Raw genomic sequence first — 16,841 nt, forward strand, 5'->3', positions numbered from 1 at the left:
AATTCTTCAATTAGTTTTGAAAAATACTTATCAAGATACAGAACATGGCCATTATCCCAGAAAGTTCCAAGTTCCTTCTTGCCACATCCCAGTGAAGGCCCCCACAAGAAGCAACCAATGATCTGATTTCTAATACTACAGAGAGAACTAAAAAATGAAGGAACATTCTCTACTTATTTTTAAGTGCTATAATAGCTTTGATGGCAAAACTAGACTAAAATTAATTTTCCCATCTAACTTATAAATACCTCTTACTCTAGTAATGGCAAGGATGGTTTCACACAGCATACATATTAAGCAACGTGTAATTTGATCCAACTCACCACCTGATACAACCAAAAAATCTGGGTTTAGGAAAACAGAACCAAATGCCTAATATAAGGAGTTATCTAGCCAAAATCTTAGAAGTGTTCCAGGCAGTCAAACCAAACATGTGTCCTGAAGGTATTTGACACTCTAAAAGCAACGTCTATAAAATGAGCTATGACTTTTGGAGGATTGCTGAGCAAGAGAGAAATCTAAACCTAGTATCACAGAAGATGGAAAATCTAATAAACACCCCCTATATTTAATATGAGACTCCTTAGGGTAAATATAAACCAGAAGTAAATCAGTACTTCCACAGATTGCAATCAGGTTTAATAGTAATTGTTTATTAAGCTTTCTATATTGAATAAACAGGTCCTAGAGAAGCACACTATAGGCACTAGATAGAAACAATTAAGTCCCCTCCAGATGAAGATATCATGACCCCAAACCACAGACAACCCTACACAGATAATTTTTCAAATAAAATGACCAGCACATAGTTAAAAAGCAGAAAAAGACTGAAATCAAAGCATGCCTACACTAAAAAATTAAGAGTTTGAAAAAAATACTCTAGCAGAAACTCTATTCTAGAATTGAGAGGTTTAAGAACTCAATGCAGAGTTTTAATATTACATACAGTTTAAGAGAAAATAACCAGAATATATGTCAGAAGGCTATTTTTAAAACATTTGAATGATAAAGAAAGAGTTGGGTAGGGGCAGCAGGAGAGAATCCTGGAAAAGACCCCCCCCCCCCCCGCCCGCCATCACTGAGTGTGGAGCCCAATTTGGGGCTCGATCCTATGACCCATAAGACCACAACCCCAGCCAAAACCAGGAGTCAGACATTCAACCAACTAAGTCACCCATGCACCCCAGAAGTCTATTTAGAATGAAGCACAGAGAAAACAAAACCAAAAAAAGAAGGAAAAAAAAAAAAGGAAAAATGCATAAGAAAATATTGGAGACATAATTTGAAGCCTAGAAGATGATGTTGAAAAGGTACAACAAATGTTTAATTGGAATCCTCAAAGAACAAGAAAGCCAGAATGAGGCAGAAGTATTATGTGAAGAGATAAAATCCGAGATTTTCTAGACTGATGGAAGAAAACTAGGTAAACCCGTAACAAAACCCTTTGCCATCTTGCATGGGTACTTGACTTTCAGTTAACGCTCTAGCTTTGTTCACTGGAAGGGTGATAGGGGACTATAATGAACAACAAAAACACAAACAAAAACAAAAACACCTCTGACTGGCAAATTGCCTCTCAATCAGGAGGAACTTAGTATGAATGAATTATAAATACCTGATGGGGAGGCCATACTTGGGACTTTCCTGAGGGAGTTCAATTCACCAGTAAAATACAGCAATTTTCAGTTTGTATGCAAATGGGGGCATCACCCTCATGTATTATACAGAACTCTCATGAGAAATAGAATAAATCCATAAGTATAGTGAAGCATTTTACCATGCCTATCTTAGTAATTGATAAAAAAAGACAAAAAAATCATTAAAGATACAGATTTTTGTTACAACATAATTAACAAACTTGACCGAGTGACTCTAATGTGCAGAAAATACATTATTTCAAGCACATATGGAACATTTACAAAAATGACATACAATGACAGTAGAGCAAGTCTCAACAATTATACAAATTGTAATAAACTACACATAACATTTACTGTCTTCACCACATTTTTTTAGATTTTCATTTATTTATTTATTTGACAGAGATCACAAGTAGGCAGAGAGGCAGGCAGAGAGAGAGAGGGGGAAGTAGGCTCCCCGCTGAGCAGAGAGCCCCATGCATGGCTGGATCCCTGGACCCTGAGATCATGACCTGAACCAAAGGTAGAGGCTTTAACCCACTGAGCCTCCCAGGCGCCCTACTGTCTTAACCATTTTAAGTGTACAGTTTGCTTCCCTTAAGAATAGTCACACTGAGGGGCGCCTGGGTGGTTCATTCAGTTAAGCATCTAACTTTGGCTCAGGTCACGAGCTCAGGGTACTGGGATCGAGCCCCACATCGGGCTCTCTGCTCAATGGGGAACCTGCTTCCCCCTCTCTCTCTGCTGCCTCTCTGCCTACTTGTGATCTCTCTCTGTCAAATAAATAAATAAAATCTTTAAAACAAAAATAGTCACACTTTGGGGCACCTGGGTGGCTCATGCAGTTAAGCATCTAACTTTGGCTCGGGGTCCTGGGATCCAGCCCTACGTCTGGCTCCCTGCTTAGCGGGGGGTCTGTCCCTTTCCCTCTGCCCCTCCCCCTGGTCATGCTCTCTCTTTCTCTCAAATAAATAAATAAAATTGTAAAAAAAAAAAAAGCATGGTCATACTGGGGACACTTGTGTGGCTCAGTCGGTTGATCTTAGCTCAGATCTTGATCTCAGGGTTGTGAGTTCAAGCTTCACATTGAGCATGGAGCCTACTTTAAAAAAAAAAAAAGAAAAAGAATAGTCATACTGTTGTACAACTGTCATCACTATCCATCTTCAGAACTCTTTTTATCTTCCCAAACTGAAACTCTGTACTCATTTAAAAATAACTCCCTATTCTCCTCTACCCCTAACCCCTGGCAACCACCATTCTGCTTTTCATGTGGAATTTAGAGCATTTCTGTTTGTGACTAGCTTATTTCCTTTAGCATAGTGTCTTCAGAGTTCATCCATGTTGTAGCATATGACAGAATTTTCTTCCTTTTTGATGCTGAACAATATTCCTTTGTATGTATATACAATATTTTGTTTATCCATTTTTCTGTCAATGAACAGTTTAGGTGTGTTTTAGTGAGTTTGGGCTACTGAAACAAAATATCACACACTAGATAGCTTGAACATTTCTTTTCCCACAGTTCTGGAGGCTGGGAAGTCCAAAATCAAGGTGCCAGAAGATTTGGTGTCTGAGGAGGGCCCTCTTCCTGGTTTGCAGATGACTTCCTTTTTGCTGTATTCTTATATAGTGGGAAGACAGAGCTCTGGTGTCTTCATCTTTTTATAAGGGCATTAATTCCATCATAGGGCTTCCACCTTCTCAACTCAGCTAAACCCAGATACCATCACAGCGGGAATTAGAGCTTTAACAGATGTGTATTGGGGAAGTGAGGGGGACAAAGACATTCTGTCCATAACAGGTTGCTTCCACCTTTTGGCTATGTGAATAATGCTGCTATTTACATGGGTATAGGGGTGTCTCTTTGAGACTCTACTTTCAATTTTTTTGAGGATCTACTCAGAAGTGGGATGCTGGAGTATATGGTAATTCTGTTTTTATATTTTGAGGAACTGCCATACCATTTTCAAAAGTGGCTGCATCATTTTCCATTCCCATCAGCAATGCACAAGAGTTCCAGATAATCCCTATCCACATGAACACCTGTTATTTTCTGTTTTTCAATTGTCACCATCTTAATAGGAGCAAGCTGGTGTCTTATGGTTTTGATTTGCATTTCCCTAATGATTATTAATCTTGAGTGTCTTTTCATGTGATTATTGGCCACATGTATATCTTCTTTGAAGAAATGTCTACTTGAATCCTTTACCAGTTTTTAAAATCAGGTTGTTTTGTTGTTGAGTTCCACTAAATTTAAGAGGATTAAAATCATACAGATTATGATCTGCACAATTATAGTAGAAATTGGTAAGAGATAACTAGAAAATCACCATGGTTTTGGAAATTAAGAATACCCTTCTAAGTAACCTATGAGTCAAAGAAAAAAATCACTATGAAAATTTAAAAACTACCTGAATGAAAATGCAACATACCAAAATCTGTGAGTTGTACCTAAAACCAGAGTTATAGGGAAATTTATAATCTTAAACTTACACGTTAGAAAAGAAAAAAGACTGGCAATCAGTTGACCTAAACAACTTTAAGTAACAGAATAGAAAAATATCCAAGGAAGGCAAGAAGAAAGACACACTAAGCATAATACAAAAAACTGGTGAAGGGGAATACTTACATATAATTTGTACACAATGCTTGACATTTCCTCAAAAATTATGAGACATGCCAGAAAACAGGATCAAATGACCAAAAACCAAAAAGGAGATTTGTGACAATAGTTTGCACCCTTGATGTGATGTCATGAGAATGGCACTTTACTTCTGCAGTCTTCCTCTCAAAAACCCATAACCCCAGTTTAATGAAGAGAAAAACATCAGACAAATCTCAGTTGATGGACATTCTACAAATTAATTGACCAGAATTCCTTAAAAATGTCAAGGTCATCAAAAACAAGGTAAGGCAGAGAAACAGAGCCAAGGGGAGCCTAAAGAGATATAACAACTAAATACGATGTGACTGAGATCCTGCTACGGAAGGACATTAGGCAAGAACTAAGGTAATCTGAATAAAGTATGAATTTTAGTTAATAATAATGTATCAATATCTGTTCATTAATGGTGACATATGTACCATATAAACACAAGGTGTTAATAAAAAGGGAAATTGGTATATATGAACTCTGTACTGTAAGCACAACTGGAATCTAAATCTTATTTATCGTAAAAATGATAAATTATATTTGATAAATAAAATGCTTATCATTCAAAATTATATTTTCCAAAGCTAGAAAAGAAAGTTTAATTTTTATTTTATTTTCATCTTTTTATTTTTGGGGTTTTAGATTTTTTTAAAAATTTTATTTATTTATTTGACACAGAGAGAGAGAAAGATCACAAGTAGGCAGAGAGGCAGGCAGAGAGAGAAGGGGAAGCAGGCTCCCCACCAAGCAGAGAGCCCGATGCGGGGCTTGATCCCAGGACCCTGAGATCATGACCTGGGCTGAAGGCAGAGGGTTAACCCACTGAGCCACCCAGGTGCCCAGGGGCATTAGATTTTTTTAAAAATAAATTTTATTTATTTATTATTAAGAGATCACAAGTAGGCAGAGAGAAGGGGGAAGCAGGCTCCCTGCTGAGCAGAGAACCCAATGCGGGACTTGATCCCAGGACTCCGAGATCATGACCTGAGCTGAAGGCAGAGGCTTAACCCACTGAGCCACCCAGGCGCCCCGGCATTAGATTTTTAAGTAACAATTTCAACCTTTATTTTGTTATATTATATTTTTATTTCTCATAAGTAAGTTAAACTGTTTTACTTTTTAATTTTTTAAAGATTTTATTTATTTATTGGTGGGAGAGAGAACATGAGTAGGGAGGGAGGGGCAGAGGGAGAGAGAGAATCTCAAGCAGACTCTGCCCTGCACACAGAGCCTAACTGGGGCCTCAGTCTCTTGACCCTGAGATCATGAGCTGAGCCGAAATCAAGAGCTGGGCACTTAACCAACTGAGCCACTCAGGCTCTCCTAAACCCTGGTTTAAATGCTGTTTAATTCCCTTTTATTCCCTAGTGTTCATCCCATTTTATCTCCTTTTTTAAAATTTTATTAAGTTTTTTATTTTAATTCCAATATAGTTAACATACAGTGTTATATTAGTTTTCAGGTGTACAATATAGCAATTTAGCAATTATATACATTATTTAGGGCTCATCACAAGTGCACTTTTGAATTCCCATCACTGTTTCACCCATTTCCCCACCCTCCTCTCCTCTGGGACCATCAATTTGTTCTCCATAGTTAAGAGTCTATTTCTTAGTTTGTCTCTGTTTTCCCCCTGTTTTGTTTCTTAAATTCCACACATAAGTGAAAGTATTTGTCTCTCTCTGATTTATTTCACTTAGCATAATACACTCTAAGTCCATAAATGGTTTTGTAAATGGCAAGATTTCATATTTTTATGTTTCACTGTATGTATGCATGTGTGTGTGTGTATACCACATCTTCTTTATCCATCTATTGATGGACACTTGGGTTGCTTCCATAGTTTGGCTATTGAAAATAATATTGCAAAAACATAGAAGTGCAACTTTTTTCAACTTAGTGTTTTGTATTCTTTGGGTAAATACCCAGTAGTGTGATTGTTGGATCATGGGGTAATCCTATTTTTAATTTTTTGAGCAAATTCCATACTGTTTTCCACAGAGGCTGGGTTGCACCAGTTTGCTGACACTTCAACCTTTAAATGATTGTAAAAATGTGAAATTTCTTTTCAGTTGTATCCACAAGAATTTGAAGACATTGTCATTAAAATGTCTTGATCAGGAAGTATAGACATTTCAAGCACTAAATCTGCTACGGAAGATCTCTCAAACTTTTTATTAACTTTTTTGGGAAGTTTTTTGCAAGTTTAATACATTATGTTTTCCGTAATGCTTTACTATTCCATTTTTACTATTTACTATTTTTACTATTTTACTACATTTACTATTCCATTTTTTTCTTAGAAGAAAACAGTAATGAGCCTTTTTTTTTCACCAAGGCTGTTGAGGTCCCTGAAGCCTTTCTATAGCCCATAAGTCCTTTCTAGTTCAACAACATGCCACAGAAATTTTATTACTTTCTTCATGAGCTATGACCTCAAAAAGGCTAGGAAGCATTCACCTAGAGAAACTCTTATACCCTCACATGTGCGGTAGGAGATATGTACAAGAGTATTCATGACAACACTGTAATAGTGAAACACTGAAAACTTATCTTGTCCATCAAGAGAGTGGGTATATACATTGTGCTAGATGCCTGGAAAAGAATGCTATGTGTATAGAATAAGAAAAAAAATAAATAAGCCAAAGTTACATTCCCAAAAACAATGGGAAAGGAAAAAAATTAAGTCAGAAAAAAGGTATATATCCTTTCTACAAATTTTTCCAAAGTATGAAACAATGGTATATACTTGTGGATATATACATATGTGATGGAAGTTCAAAAACATACATGTGAATGGCAACTACCAAAACCAGGACAGTGGGTACCTCTGAGAAGGGAATGGGATCTGTGGGGTATTCTGGGAGATTCTATATTTATAAAGATTTTTCTTCAAACAAACAAACAAACAAACATACCCGAAGCAAATGTGGCAGAGTGTTAAGCTATGACAGATTTGGAAGGTAGATATACCAACTTACTTTTCTTTATGTTTGTGTGCTTGAAACATTTCATGATAAGACAAAACACAAGATACATCCTAAATCTGATCATTCTTTCCAACTTCCCAGCCCCTCAGCCTCAATGACTGGAGTAGCCTCCAGTCTTGTTTCCTTGCTTTCTATCTTGTTCCACTATAATTATTCTCCACACAACAGCCAGTATGGCATTTTATAAATATAAGTCTGCTTTCACCAGCCCCCGATACAAAAACCTTTCCGTGGGTTTACGTGACCCTAAATATAAAACTTAAGCTCCTTACCATAGCCCACAGGCCCTTGTTTCATCTCCAACACTTAGCTCTTAGACTTCCTCCACTATCATTATTTACCCCCTCAAACTGTTTTATTTTTCTTTTGGATCTTCTCACTACCTCAGATTATATTCATTCATGGTTTAAGGCTACAATTATTCCCAGAGTCTCCAGCTTCCACTAGAATATAAATTCCATGAAAAGTGGGAATGTTAAGCTCTGCTGTATCCCCATTGCTAAGAATATTGTGTGACTCATTAAATGTGACGTATTTTTTTTTTTTTGGAGGAATGAATAACTGATTTCTTCTTCATTCAAAAAGAAGAAGAATGACACTTCAGTGGTTTAAAAAAGTATAATCAAACGCATGGAAACTGAAAATTACAGGGTACGCTGTCAACAATGACAACAGCTAAGACTCATTAAGTGCTCATTATGTACCAGGCATTTCCAAGCACTGGGACCACATGCTTCTTGGGAAGCATGTCAGCCTTGCTCTCCTTCTCATAGGCCCCCAAAACCTATTTGTGACGTGGAAGCCTCCTCCCTAGTCACAGCTTATTGGATCCGGATCGAACGCTGGGGAAGAAAAGCCCATCTGTTAGCCAGGAGGAAGCAATCAGATTTTTTTCTTGAAAATTGTGCTGAGAGTCGTGCGGGCTGAACAAGTCGGAAGATGAGTCATGTTGGTGGCAGGACGTTTTTGAGTGAAGGGGACAGCTGTTGAGGTCCCTGAAGCTGCAGTTGTATCTGCCCATTCTGGACCATGTTGCTCAACGTTTCCTGGTTTTCGCTTTTTTTTTTTTTTTTTAAGATTTTATTTATTTGTCAGAGAGAGGGAACACAAGCAGGGGGAGTGGGAGAGGGAGAAGCATGCTTCCTACTGAGCAGGGAGCCCGATGCGGGGCTCCATCCCAGGATCCCTGGGATCATGACCTGAGCCAAAGGCAGATGCCCAACAACTAAGCCACCCTGGAGCCCCTGTTTCCTGCATGTAAAGACATGGTTACCCCTCTGTCCTTCCCATGACACCCAGTTCCTTCATTTTTAGCATAGGTAAGTCTCTTTATTTTGTTGATGATTCGTTCTAAAAGGAGAAAAGTGAGCTGCCTCTTCATCAAGGAAACTTGACTAACAGTGTTTCCCATGTGTGGTCTCATTTAATTCTTGTAACATTATGAGAGGGTATTACTAGCCCCATTTCCCAGACGAGGAGACAAGGCTTGAAAAGGTCCAAAAACGTTCCTGAAATCACAGAGCAGTGAAGATTCCAATCCTGGTCTGTGTGACTCTGGAGAGGAGCCCGAGTCACTCCGTGTGGCTGCGGGAAGGGTAGCAGAAGGACTGTGGTGGAGATGTGGTGAGGAAACCAGAGCCAACATTTTATTTTATTTATTTTTATTTTCATTTACTTTTAAAAAGTATTTATGTATTTATTTGTCAGAGGGAGAGAAAGAGAGCACACAAGCAGGGGAAGCAGCAGGCCATGGAAGAAGGAGGCTCCCAGCTGAGCAGGGAGCCCCATTCGGGACTCTGTCCCATGACACTGGGATCATGACCTGGACTGAATGCAGAGGGGACTCAACTCAGCCCACCAGGCATCCCAGAGCCAACATTTTAATATCATCCAGGGCGATTTAGAAAATGACGCTGACAATAGTGTGGGGCAAAACCCAGATTTCATTCTGTTTTTGGATAAGATCCAGAAAAATTTTATTCTCACATTTCAACAATCGTTGGCAGAGAGAGATTTCTATTGACACAGAATGACTATATGATTAAAACGTTTTCTCTCCCCATTGACAGAGTTGACAGTTTTTAAAGAATGGCAGGATTTTTTTTTTTAGAAACATGAAAATGCAGTTTTAATATATTTTCAGAGATGACTTATAGTTAGTTGACTGTCACAGCGTTTGCAGCGAGGCAGGTATATTTATTTCTTGTCGTTCTCGAAAACTCCCCCCTCATTCTCGAATGCCTTGAGAAGCCCTACTGAACATCGCTTGACATAAGTGAGGGAATCCAAGGTGTTTACTTGGGGAAGGGCTAGGGGAGAGAAAGGGATAGGAATTGATGGATTAAAGTATGATTTGGAAAAAGTAATCAATAAATCAAGTTTATGATTTAAAAACACTCAGAATTCACTTTATAGAACATCCTTGCTGGGAAGAAAGAGTAAGCGGAATTTTCGCCAGCTGAAGTTGGACGGTGTTTTAAATGCTTCAGAAAATTATACGCTTTGGGGCGCCTGGGTGACTCAATGGGTTAAAGCCTCTGCCTTCGGCTCAGGTCATGATCTCAGGGTCCTGGGATCGAGCCCCACATGGGCTCTCTCTGCTCAGCAGGGAGCCTGCTTTCCCCTCTCTCTCTGCCTGCCTCTCTGCCTACTTGTGATTTCTCTGTCAAATAAATAAATAAAATTTAAAAAACAAAACAAAAAACCTCAAGCATGGGAAATTTTAATGTGTTTTATAAAAGAAGGGAAAAATATGTTTTCCTTAGAAAATGGAGAATTTTTCTCTTCTCGGTAGGTAATAATACTTTGAGAAGCAACACATTGGTACATTAAAAAAAATTGGTTCTGGGGGCGCCTGGGTGGCTCAGTGGTTTAAGCCGCTGCCTTCGGCTCAGGTCATGATCTCAGGGTCCTGGGATCGAGTCCCGCATCAGGCTCTCTGCTCAGCAGGGAGCCTGCTTCCCTCTCACTCTCTCTGTCTGCCTCTCTCCTACTTATGATCTCTCTCTGTCAAATAAATAAATAAAATCTTAAAAAAAAAATTGGTTCTGAGAACAGGAAACCTGCCATTCACTCACCTCACACCTTCACAGTCCCTGGAGTTATGGCTGCACCAGAAAAGAAGAGGAGGCCGGGGCCACACTGTGTTCCCATTGAGATGTCTACAGGTGTGCCAGTGAAGGTCCTATATAAGGCTGGAGGCCCCCAAATGAGAGACAAACACTGGTGAGGTGCATCATGGGAAGCTCAGAGGCAGAGGACAACAGGAACTGCCAGATGTCCAATATCACAGTCCCCTCTGGAGACGCCAAGTGGCCCAGCCAGACCAGGTATATCTGTGGCAGCAACATCTTTCTGAATTTCTCTGACCAGCTGGAAAGTGTGCCTATGTGAAAGAGAGTGAACAAACAAACAAACAAACCAAAAACAAAGGCTCAAGGGGCCAGCTGTGGAAAAGGTCCATGTGGCCCTGAGAGGAAAAGGGCATGGAATGGGGCATGGAAACATCTTCGAGTGGCAAAGATAAATTTATCTGTTGAAAGAGGGTGGGTAGAGGTGAAAGGGATTATGAGTACACTTATCTTGATGACAACTGAGTAATGTATGGAATTGTTGAGCCACTATATTGTATACGTGAAACTAATATAATACTGTATGTTAACTCTACTGGAATTAAAATTTTTAAAAAAGAACAAAAATTTTCTGTGGAACAGAACTTTGCCCTTATTTTTTTCTTTTAATTCATCTGGGTTGGGGACGGAGGGTGTGCATGCTTATGTATATCCTAGATACGAATCTAAGGATAAGTTTACTTCCCAGAGGACATTTGGCACTCGGCCAAGCCTGGAGACATTTTCGGTTGTCACAGTTTTGGGGAGTGTTCCTGATATATAGTGGGCAGAGGCCAGGGATGCTGCTAAAACATCCTACTAAGCAAATGTCAGTCCCCCACAACAAAGAATTATCTATCCCAAAATGTCAATAGTGACAAATTTGAGAAACACCACCCTAGCCCAGCAAATCGAGCTAGCAGAGAATTTCAGTAAGAAAAGCTGAGCTCCTCTCTCTCTCTTTTTTTTTTTTTTCCTTTTAAGTAAACTCTATGCCCAACGTGGGACTTGAACTTACAACCCTGAGATCAAGAGTCACATGCTCTATTGACTGAGCCAGCCAGGCGTTCCTGAGTTTCTTTCTTAAAGGGAAAACATGCGTTTGTGTTTACTTTTTCTTTTAAAAGTGGTGGCTTTAATTAAAACAAATTTTAAGACAGGGTGAGGGAAGATTGGAGACGAATGTGTCAAGATGAAGGCTTTGGATGATCTGGGATACCACACGGGATTTTGTCAGTATAGTGTGTAAGATCTCTGGTCTAAAAGACTAACCGTAGAAGTAATTCTGTGGGGAGATAATCTCTAAAGACCTCATCTGAGAATCTCCCCTCTCAGCCCTTAGAGTCCCTGCCTCATTTTTCTTCATCTAGAACATTTCCATACTTTCCTTTCTGACCTTCCAGCTCCTGGCAGTCACCTTTTCAAAGTCCCCTTCATTTCTGAAGAATATTTTCACTAGATATAGAATTCTAAGTTAATGATACTTTTTTTTCTTTTAGCACATATAGAGTTGTATATCTATAATCATCTGGATTCTGAGATTTTTCCCATGTCTTGGCTGTTGTAAATAATGCTGCAATGAACTTGAGGGTGCAGATATAATTTCAAGCCGGTGACATCATTTCCTTTGGCTATATATCCAGAAGTGCAATTGATAGATCAAATGCTAGTTCCATTTTTAATTTTTTGAGGCACCTCCATACTGTTTTCCATAGTGGTTGTACCAATTTATGTTGCTACCAACAGTGCATAAGGGTTCCCTCTTCTTTGCATCCTTGCCCACATTTTTTGTCTTTTTAATAATAGTCATTCTAACAAGCGTAAGATATATCACGCTGTCTTTTTGATTTGCATTTTCCTGATGATTAGAGATGTCGAGTGCCTTTTCATGTACTTGTTGTTCATTTGTGTGTCTTTCATTTTTTATTTTTTTATTTTTCTTTTTTAAGATTTTACTTATTTGACAGTCAGAGATCACAAGTAGGCAGAAAGGCAGGCAGAGAGGGAGGAGGAAGCAGGCTCCCCACAGAGCAGAGAGCCCCACGTGAGGCTCAATCCCAGGCCCCTGGGATAATGAGCCTAGCCAAAGGCAGAAGCTTTAACCCACTGAGCCACCCAGGCTCTCCTGTATGTCTTCCATTTTTTTTAATTGAATTGTTTGGTTTTTGTTTTGTTTTGCCTTTGAGTTGTGTAAGTTCCTTCTATAGTTTGGATATTAACCCCTTAGCAGAAAGATGGTTTGCAAATATTTCCTTTCATTCCATAGGTCGTCTTTCCATTTCACTGAGGATGTTTTCTGTTGTGAAGAAGCTTTCTAGTTTGCCATAAACCCTATTGTTTGCTTTTGTTGCTTGTGCTTCGGTGCATATCCAAAAAATGTCATTGCTAAAACTGCTGTTAAACAACTTTTTCCTATGTTTTCTTCTAGGAGTTTCATGGTTTCAGGTATGTTTAAATTTTTAATCCATTTCAAGTTAATTTTTGTAAATGGTGTAAGATAGAGGTCCAATTTCATTCTCGTGCATGGGAATATCTAGTTTTCCCAATTTATGGGTGTAGGCATGCTGGCTTCATTCAGGAGATGCCATTTATTAAAGAGACTGTCCTTCCCCCATTAAGTATTCTTGGCTCATTTGTTAAATATTAGTTGATCAAAATGAATTTCTTTTTTTTTTAAAGATTTTATTTATTTATTTGACAGAGAGAGATCACAAGTAGGCAGAGAGGCAAGCAGAGAGAGTGAGAGGGAAGCAGGCTCCCTGCCGAGCAGAGAGCCCGATGCGGGACTCGATCCCAGGACCCTGAGATCGTGACCTGAGCCAAAGGCAGTGGCCTAAACCACTGAGCCACCCAGGCGCCCCGATCAAAATGAATTTCTTAATGCGAGTCTTGGTTAGAAAAGTTTGAAAGCCAGTGGTCATGTGAAGGAGATTCCTTAGAAAAAATTACACTCAATTTGGAAATAAAGCAAAACAGTACAGCATGACCTATCAATGTCACACTAGAACCATGTTTAGGAGGCCCAAACTCTATCCAATAGGACTTTCTGTGGTGGAAATGTTCTACGTGTGTGGCTGCTCAAAATATCAGCCACAAGCTACATATGACAACTAAATACTGGAAAATGGGGCTAGTGAGACTGAGGGATTGAATTTTTAACTTTAATTGAATTTTATTTAAAATTGGAATGTAAATGGTCAGAACTAGAGGAATGTATCTATGCCCCTTAGAAAAAATTCCAAAGGCTATGATTGTATTACCCTGTAGAACATTAACCAGTTTTGTATTTAACCCAGCAGTCTTTTTCTTTTTTTTTTAAGATTTCATTCATTCATGACAGAGAGAGATCAAGAGAGGGAACACAAGCTCAGAGGAGCTGGAGAAGGAGAGGCAGGCTCTATCCCATGACTCTGGAATCCTGACCTGAGCCAAAGGCAGCCACTTAACTGACTGAGTCACTCAGGCACCCCATAACCCAGGTCTTATTCTAACTTTGTTCTCTTGAAAGGCCTGTGAATATCTGGTAACTCAAAATGCTCTTTAAACCACTTTTACCATTTCACTGGCTCCCTCAAGGAATTAAGGGACATCTTTGCAATGTGTCCGTTCATATTAAAGAGAATTCCGTTTTGAAATTTTTGAAAATCATGTCAACAAAACAATGTAATAAGTGCAACAGGAAAGGTATGTAATGAAATAAGGAAAAATTTCTCTCTGTCTAAATTCTGCCTGGGGTAGTTGTAGTGATTGGAAAAGCTCCATTGAACTGTCCTAGAAGGTGCTGTCGGAGCTGAGTCCTAGGAGACAATACAGGCTTTTGTTAGGCAAATGAGGTGAGAGTGATCCTCTAAGCAAAAGAAAGTGTTCAGGAGTAGTTCACGAATTCATATAATCTGGGGATGGGGGGGTGCCTCGATCGGGCTGGGAATGACAGGTGAAACTGGACAGGGAGGGTGGCACCATGGCATAGTGGAAAGGCAGACTGGCCTCATTCAGGAGACAGTTTTGCATCCTAACTTTATCTTGTTGGATAATTTAAGATTGGCTAATTTGGCTCTTTGAGCCCATTTCCACAACTGTAAATTGGGAGTGTTAATGACTTCTGCATGGGGTGTTAGGATTAAATTAGGTAACCACATAAGTCACATAGTGTGTTTTCTGGTGCCATAGATGCTTAATAAATTATAGTTATTATCTAATGAGAGAGTGGTCAACAGTTTCAAATGGTGCTAAATTTAAATAAGATTTAAAAAAAGGTGTAAAATAATTTATAATTGGCTTTCCTAATTAGGAAGTTATTGAAGACTCTGATAAGAACAGTTTCAAAAGAGGAGGGGGCAGAATGCGTTGAGAAATGGATGGAAGGTGGCAAAGGGAAGAAGACAGTCACATGTGCAATTATCAAAGCAGAATGTTGTGTGTACATCCCAGAATATCACAAAAATGTCACAGGACTAGTAAAACATATGAATACCCAGATTGAGGCTCTGTAGGATCCTTCTCTTTCAGTGATTGGTTAAGTTCCTGGTTTAAAGGAGGACTATGGCCAAAAATCTCCCTTTGTGGACTTCTCATTCTTATAGCCTTATTAATCTTAATGTGTTGCCTTGTTCGATGTTTCTCTACTTGGTGCCGAGACTCCATTGCTGCAATGACTTCATGACACAGATGATCCTTACCATGCATAGAGACACTTCTTCCCTGTGAGCTCTGGATTCAGCTGCCTCTGTCTTTCGTAACGCCCTACACATTCCTCAACTGATCAATGTTGACCTGAGTAGGTAGGGATAACTCTACACCCCTACTCAGCAGGAAGAAGTTACAGAGGATGAGACCTTCCACCTTCAATTACCTTAAAGATTTAAGGGTCAAAATTGTTCAGGGGGGAATGATGTGGGAAACAGAGGCAGAAGAATAATTATTAAATTTCCTTACCTACTGTCAAGCCCTTAAAACAGGCAGAGTGACCTCCACCTTAAGGCTTTGCTAAGGGCAAAGGACAATCCTAGCCTGACAAACCCCTACCCCCAACCAGGATCCTGCAAGTCTACTTTAACAATTCCTTTAGGAAACTTTTATCTCTACACCGCCAAGATAGTGTCGACAATCATTCCCAAGCATATGGCCCACTGATATACATCTAAAGAGTCTCACTAGAAGGTTTTATTACTAGTAATGTATAACCTTTTCCCAGACAATACCTAGCCCTTAAGGTCCTAGAAATCTTGCTTCCAAAATTCCTTGGGAATTTTGTCCACAAAATTCCTTAGAGACTTGCATCATCCCTAACCCCCTCCCAACTTACAAGTATATAATAGACCACTCCTCACATCCCCGGGGCAGCAGCTCTTCCTGCCTACAGGTCCTGTCCCCGTGCTTTAATAAACCACCATTTTGCACCAAAGATGTCTCAAGAATTCTTTCTTGGTCATCATTCCGGACTTCACCCCTAGTCAGTCCTTTCAAAAAGCTTTAAGTGAATGGAAGAGAGAAGATTCAATTCAGCAATTATAAGATGAGAGATCTGGGGTTTTGCTTTGTTTTTGTTGTTGTTGTTGTTGTTTTGTTGTGTTTTTTTTTTTTTTAGATTGAGGAAACTTGAATTTTTTTTTTTTTTTTATTCTGAGGGTAGAGAGAATGGATGAAGCAGCCCGAAGATAATGAAGAGGGGATGGTTTAGAATAGAATTAACAGCAAGCGAGACAGAAGGCAAAGACACTGAAGACACAAAGTAGTTAACACATGAAGAAAATGGAGCAGAGGAAAATGTCAAGTCCGTGTTTGTCCGCTTTTAAAGAGCATAGGTCCAGAGCGAAGGGAGTTAGAGGAGAAGGGAAAGGTTGACGCACACCTTGTATCCCAGAAAGCCTCTGACAGCCAAAGTCCACAGCAGATTCTTCCAGTCTAAAAGGACCACTTGCAGACATTTCAAAGTAAAGCAGAACGTTCCTTCCAAACCTTATCTTAATACGCGGGGGGTGGGGGGGGTAGGTGGGGAGGGTGGGGGGGTGGGGAGGGAAGGCGGGGGTGGAGAGATGGGGACCTAGAAAAGACGGGGTGTCAAAGTGTAGTCTTGGGAACGTAGGCGCTGGGTCACAAAGGCCTGGACAACAGCCGGAATCAAGCACAAATAGTACTATACATAAACTTGGTAACCTGGCATTTTAGAGAGAGAAATGAAGCGAACCAGAACAACTTCAAACCCCGCCCCAAACCCTGTCAATCATCCCCCCTCCCTCTCTTGATTGGTCAGTGCCCTGCAAAGGCCTCGGAAGAAACGTGCTTATTTTAATATTGATTGGCATGAGAAAGAATCCAGCTTTGTCCAGCGATTGGCTGACCTGTCCAGGCTCTGGCCAATCCTGAAAGGGGCGGGCTGGTTAAGCGTCAGGTTTCCCGGAGCAGTTTTCTTTGGAAGTACTGGTCAGGCTAATGACTGGCCCTT

This window comes from Meles meles, chromosome 12, assembly GCF_922984935.1.
Source record: "Meles meles chromosome 12, mMelMel3.1 paternal haplotype, whole genome shotgun sequence".
NCBI classification, from domain to species: Eukaryota; Metazoa; Chordata; class Mammalia; order Carnivora; family Mustelidae; genus Meles; species Meles meles.